Genomic DNA, 5786 nt, shown 5'->3' with positions numbered 1-5786 from the left:
CAATCAAATCTGCAGTAATCAATATCCCCACAGTTAATCTGATACTTCTGATGAGCTCCTGATCCCATTAACTGTTGACCTCTATTAGAGCTGCTGATGTTTGCTGGTGCCAGAGAACAAAACAGGCTCTCTGTGAGGACAAAGCAAACTGATGAGGGCTGGATCCATACAGAGGTCAAAGATCAAGTGCTGCAAATGAAGAAGGGTCAGAGAGAAGAGGATGAGGGGGGAGAAAGATATTGATCAATCGATGGATAGAAGGACAGTCAGTGTGTTGGGTGAATTGGGGAAAGAAGAGAATATTATTTTGGATCAAACTAAAGCCTAAAATACCACATAATAATAATAAAAAAACATGTTACCAAGTGCTTTCACAATGCAAAGACAATAATATAATAGTATTGGACAAAACCAGGGCTAAGATACCAGAGACTATCAAATAAAATCAAGCCTAAAACACCAGATAATATTATATTATAAATACCAGACCAAAGAGAAAAAAAGTGATGACTGCTGAAACAAGTTTTTCACTTGACAGAGATTGAAAAGTTGGTATATTGATAAAAGCAAAATGCAACAAACTACAGTGAAAGCAGACTTAGTGAATAAATCATGATGTATATGAAGGATGTAATTTAAAGGGATAGCATGGTAATTTTGATGTGGGTCTGTATCATAGACTGTAAATAAGTAGTGGACGTAGTCATCGTGACGTCACCTGTTGGTTTGTGGACTGCGGTTTTGAAGCCTCGAGTCTGGCCGATAGGGCGCCGCCATGTTGAGTTTTTGCAACCAGCTGCACCGGACGTGACCATATTTGGACGAGACGGTGGAGCTAACGGCCGTTTGTGGAGCTAGCTAGCTTGCTTAGCTAGGTCTGTAATTCACCTTAACTGTCATTTTAACAGGGCTGACAACTTTGTCTAGTGAACAACAGTCTTAAAACTAAATGTACTCACCAGAGAAAGTGAACAGCCAACTCCTAATAAGCTTTTTCAGCGGCGCTGGTTAAATTTACACAGTGCTGAGGATATGAGTCGCTTCTAGCCTGAGTAATTGGTCACCATGTTAACGACTTGTCAATCATATATAATCCCGCCCTGAAGCATCCTTTGCTTTCTGGTCTATTTTCCAATAAATGAGACCATAATTTACTAAATGAACATCATGTTGTATTAAAGAAGACTTGAAACTATCGACTAAGACCATAAACTCATTATGAAAGTGTTTACTAAGGTAATTATTCAGTTGAGAAGTAGGGTCATTTTATCATTATTTTTAATGGAACCGGACTTCTTTTTGCAACCAGAAGAGTCGTCGCTGCTGACGGGACTTCCGCACTGGATTCGGTTCTCAGACCGGAAGCTTCCCGCTTGGTCTGTATGAGGTACTAATCTATTGTCAGTGTTTTACCTGTAGAGGGCAGTCAGCACGACCCCAGTTTGGAGAAGCAGAAAGTTGTACTGGCAAAAAAGCAATGCACTGCACATACAAAAATGTTTTAGCCACCTAAAAGAATTCCCACTGAAAAAATCATCAGTTCAAATATAAACTATATTTAGAATATTTTCAGCACTTTACCTTGTAGTCAGACAGCCATTTACTTTGAACTTTCATATTCCAACACAAAAGTGCAACTTGGCTACACACTATCCTATTACTGACACTGTGTGAAGCCAAAAACGGCACTTTGTCTGGACCAAAGTCTGGCAACACTACTGCTGAATGCAAGTTTACTGCCAGTTCATGTGTGATAAAGTGGCAGTTACCGTGTTTTACCGGAGTAATTAGGATTTGTGAATTTTTACCTGTGTTAGCTCCTGCCACTGTGTGCAGAGTCCAAAGTCCAGGACCACCGCTGAATGTACACAAGCTCACTGCTGGGTACTGGATCTTATACCTTGCTCTGTATGCCTTTTTCTCTTCCTGTACTAACCTACACACAAACACACGCTACATGAGCATCCACACACATATACATCTGGGACCCACAGAGTGTAGCCTAAACTCCAGCTGTGTTCCACACCATTTTGATGAGGACTGGTTGAGTCTATCCACCATTTTCACACACCATTTTTAAGCTCTGCAGGCCTGCCCGCCATTTTGGATGATTGCGTGACGGGCCACCCGCATGGTTAAGTCCACCATTTTCCTCGCTCTTCACCCCTCTAAATATTGGCATTTTAAAGTGGGCCAACTTATTTGGTTATCGGTCTCTGATCCCAGGCATTCCCTGTATTTTTTCAATCTTTATTAATAATTTTTTATTTTATTACTTTAAATAACTAACTTATGTACTAACTTCATTAATATTTCTAATAACCAAACCTGCCCCTCTACTAGATCCCAGCACTGCTCTGCACCAGACGACCTCCGAGTCCTCTGCCACAGTGTCGTATTACACACCTGAGTTTAACATGCTGAGTTCTTCTCTTTGTTTCTGAAGTGAAGATATTTTTCCTTCTCGGGAGAGTCGCTCACCTCCTGCTGAGCATCTCCTCTCACACTGCTGCCTCTTCCTCTCTGACAGAAAACTGCTCTTTAAGACATCAGTGAGTCTTCTTTTCCACTTCATATTCACGCAGAGCTGCGTTCGTCTGTGGAGGAAACACTCAGCAGACTTCAGTTAACACCGGAGATTCACCGCCAGTCTGCCTGAAGCTGTTTGAACGAAGCGACGGGATGCTTATGAGGAGGTTCTGCTTCACAACATCAGACCGAAACCCAGTTGATATGCTGAGGACATAAAATAAACAACTGTGAGTACATGAAATACAAGAATGAACCCAAATCGCCTCTCCTAAATTAGGGCTGAGTGATTTAAGGAAAATATGATCTCTCACCAAATGGGATGAGATTGAAACTGGAAGAAATATCAGAAAATTACTAGTCAGGGGCTGCTTGTGAACATGATTTTCCACTTGGCAGCTCGTAGTTACAGTCTGAACATCATATAAGGGCTTTTCAAACTTTGACTGTAATTTAAAAAGATAATTTAAGACGTAAAAAGTGTTTTAATAATCATTGAAACTTCAAAATCTAAAAAGATATATATAACAGTGAGAAAAGAGATAACGGCTGGTGATAAAACCAAATTAAATTCACCTTATATTATCATCACTTCTGTTCTTCTGGCAGGTTAAAGAACTTTTTAACACAGTGACCTTATCTCTCTGCAGCGGTAATAATAATAATAATGTATTAAACCGTCTCATTCCTTCACCAAATGGAGGAAAGGGAAAGAAAGAAGTGACTCAAATAAAAAAAGGCTGTTTCAAGGAAGCAGAATTAGATTTTTTGTTGCTCTTTTTTCTCCTTGAGCGTGCTGTGTTTTGTCCCATTACTGATGAAATCGTTTTCTTCAAAGGCGGAAACTGACATGAGTCGTGAATAAAACATGTATTTTGTTTTCTGGGGACACCAAATCATAAGATTCATATTGGCTGCTCAGAGATAAGCTGAAACCAACACACAGAAACCAGCTGCAGATATAGGATTTGTCTTTTACGACGTTGACAATGTCACTGATGAAGCTGTAGAGTAGCTAAAGCAAATTATTTGTGAGGGTTTCCATTACTAAAGATGTCAGTGGTCACAGTGCATTTAAAAACTACAGATTGTTGCTGATTACACATTTTATTCTGCTAATCATTTACCCCATTTAAACTCACGCGTCACGTGTCTTGGGCACATCAGCATGCTATTCTACTCTCAAAATATGTAAATGCATCCAAGAAGCATTCAAGAAAGAGCTGGTTTGAGAAGCATTCTAGCCAGATGTTTAATGCATCTGTCTCTAAAAGATGCATTTGTCATCATTACTGCGCCCATAATGATGGTAAGCAGTTTGGGGATACTCACTCACTGTCCGATTTCCTTCACACTACCACTGTCTCCTCTGTCCTTTTGAAAACAGAAACTAAAGTTACAGCAACAAGGAATATTTGCTTATTCATCTGATGGTGTCACCAAACAGCTTCAAATGCAGTACCACCTGCTTCTGGCCTGGAGGAGGGATGACCCCGAGTTGCATGTACCCAGGGAAAACAAAGTGAATTTTAATCAGATTTGTGATCTAGCCAACAGAGACAAGTATACGTGGTTAAGTGTGAATGAAAGTGTCTCAAATCTCATTTAGATTTTATTCAGATGCTAGACAGTTGAAATGAAAAGAGTAAATGAGGCTTATGTTATAGATCAATTTTCAGGTCAAGTGAGGAACGAGTTTTGATTAACGCACATCAGCTGACCAACCTTCATGACCCTCCTCCTCCTACCAGAGTTGGACCTGTAGGCTGCCAAGTTTTGGTGAACTGGCTTTGCTACCAGCAATGGAAATTAATTAACGACTAACGACTAAAACGTAACTTTCGTCTAGTAATTATTCAGTGTATTTTTTTTGGTTTAACAGTAACTTGTATGAACTACTCTGCAGACTGGAGTCTCTGCTAACAGTGAGAAACAGGATGACAGTTGTGTCATATGAGTGGTAACAGTAGATGTGAGAATCCAAACGATAGAATCACGATTTGTGAAATGTTGTGACTTCTTTCCAGTGTTCAACACCGTAGAGCTGCTAATTAGTCAATTAATTCAGGGTAAGTATGAAAAATAATGATTAGTGCAACTTGAAAGACCTAATTCAAAGATTAAGGTGCCTATAATTGAAGACCGAGTTTTAAAAGGAGGGGAGTGTGCAATGTGTTTTTTTCCAGGATAACCTCTTTATCTCTCTCTGTCCCACTCTCTCTCTCTCTTCTTTCTTCTTCTTCTTCTTGTAGTCAATCTCACGCAAGCAGACAAGCTCAAAGGTCACAACAGCTGGCTTGCTTTTAAAAGGATTACATGTATGTATCCAGTGCCAGGATGTCATTTCTGACCTCCAACAGAGATGAAACATACAGATCTTTTTTACCCTCCCTGACCTGAAAATCAGTCTCAGAGCTGTTCGCCACCGCCTGACCTTGATGACAAAAACCTTCCATGAGCCTGGAGAAAAGTCTGCTCGCCCACAGAGAGCTTTCAGCGCTGTTGGTAATTGGATCCTGGTCTTCCTCTGCCCTCCGTCGCTCCTCTCTGTTCTCTCCGCTGGAGGTGTCATCATCGGTGCTCTAATAAGGCGAAGGCCACAAACGCCTTCAGCGAGTCATTATTCACAGTAATGACTTCTCACTCACCTCTGAATACACTCAGCTCCTCACTTACAGGACAAGTTGTATCTGTGCACACCGAGCTGGACCTCAGACTCAGGTCATCAGATACTAAAACCCAAGAACAGATTTTACAGGCTTGTTTCATCCCTTTAAATAAAATGTTCTTATATTCACAGCGGTCAGAAAGTGTTAGGGATTGTTTTTTTCCGGGCCAATCCCGATCCCAATTATTAGTAACCGATTCTTTGGATTTTATTGATACTATTTATTGGTTTTGTTCTTTCTCTTTAATCTTATTGGGTTTTCATTACTAAATAAATGCATTTTAAAAATGCGTTATTTAAAAAAGAACAGTAATAAAATGTAATGTTTTATTATAACTAACCGTTTTCAGAGCAGCAACAAAAGTAAAGTTTACAGCAGCAAAGTAACAATATGAAATCAGTATCTCACTGGAAACAAATGGAATATGTAAAATAAACCAAATTCCTGACATCAAAATACTGAGTGAATTTAAGAAAGAAGACTGTCAGTTTCAGTCCTCCTCCTCCCTTTGCTGCTGCTGTCTCTCAAGCAGCTGAGTTTGCAAGGAGTTGTTAAATTTTAAGGTACATAGCATCTCAGCTAAACAGG

General features: G+C 39.9%; 1 long non-coding RNA gene across 1 annotated transcript; it reads left to right on the top strand.

Moving 5' to 3' along the window:
* The first annotated feature begins 2237 nt into the window (after positions 1-2237).
* LOC119894157 lies at positions 2238-5331 on the top strand. The gene is made up of 2 exons (XR_005442886.1): positions 2238-2759; positions 4782-5331. It is a non-coding gene; the product is annotated as an uncharacterized LOC119894157 (long non-coding RNA).
* Positions 5332-5786: the final 455 nt, after the last annotated feature.

Source organism: Micropterus salmoides, unplaced genomic scaffold (genome assembly GCF_014851395.1).
Source record: "Micropterus salmoides isolate LMB-PRFRI ecotype aquatic unplaced genomic scaffold, ASM1485139v1 Ms_hic_scaffold_8, whole genome shotgun sequence".
Lineage (NCBI taxonomy): Eukaryota > Metazoa > Chordata > Actinopteri > Centrarchiformes > Centrarchidae > Micropterus > Micropterus salmoides.
This window is presented reverse-complemented; position numbering and strand designations above follow the sequence as displayed.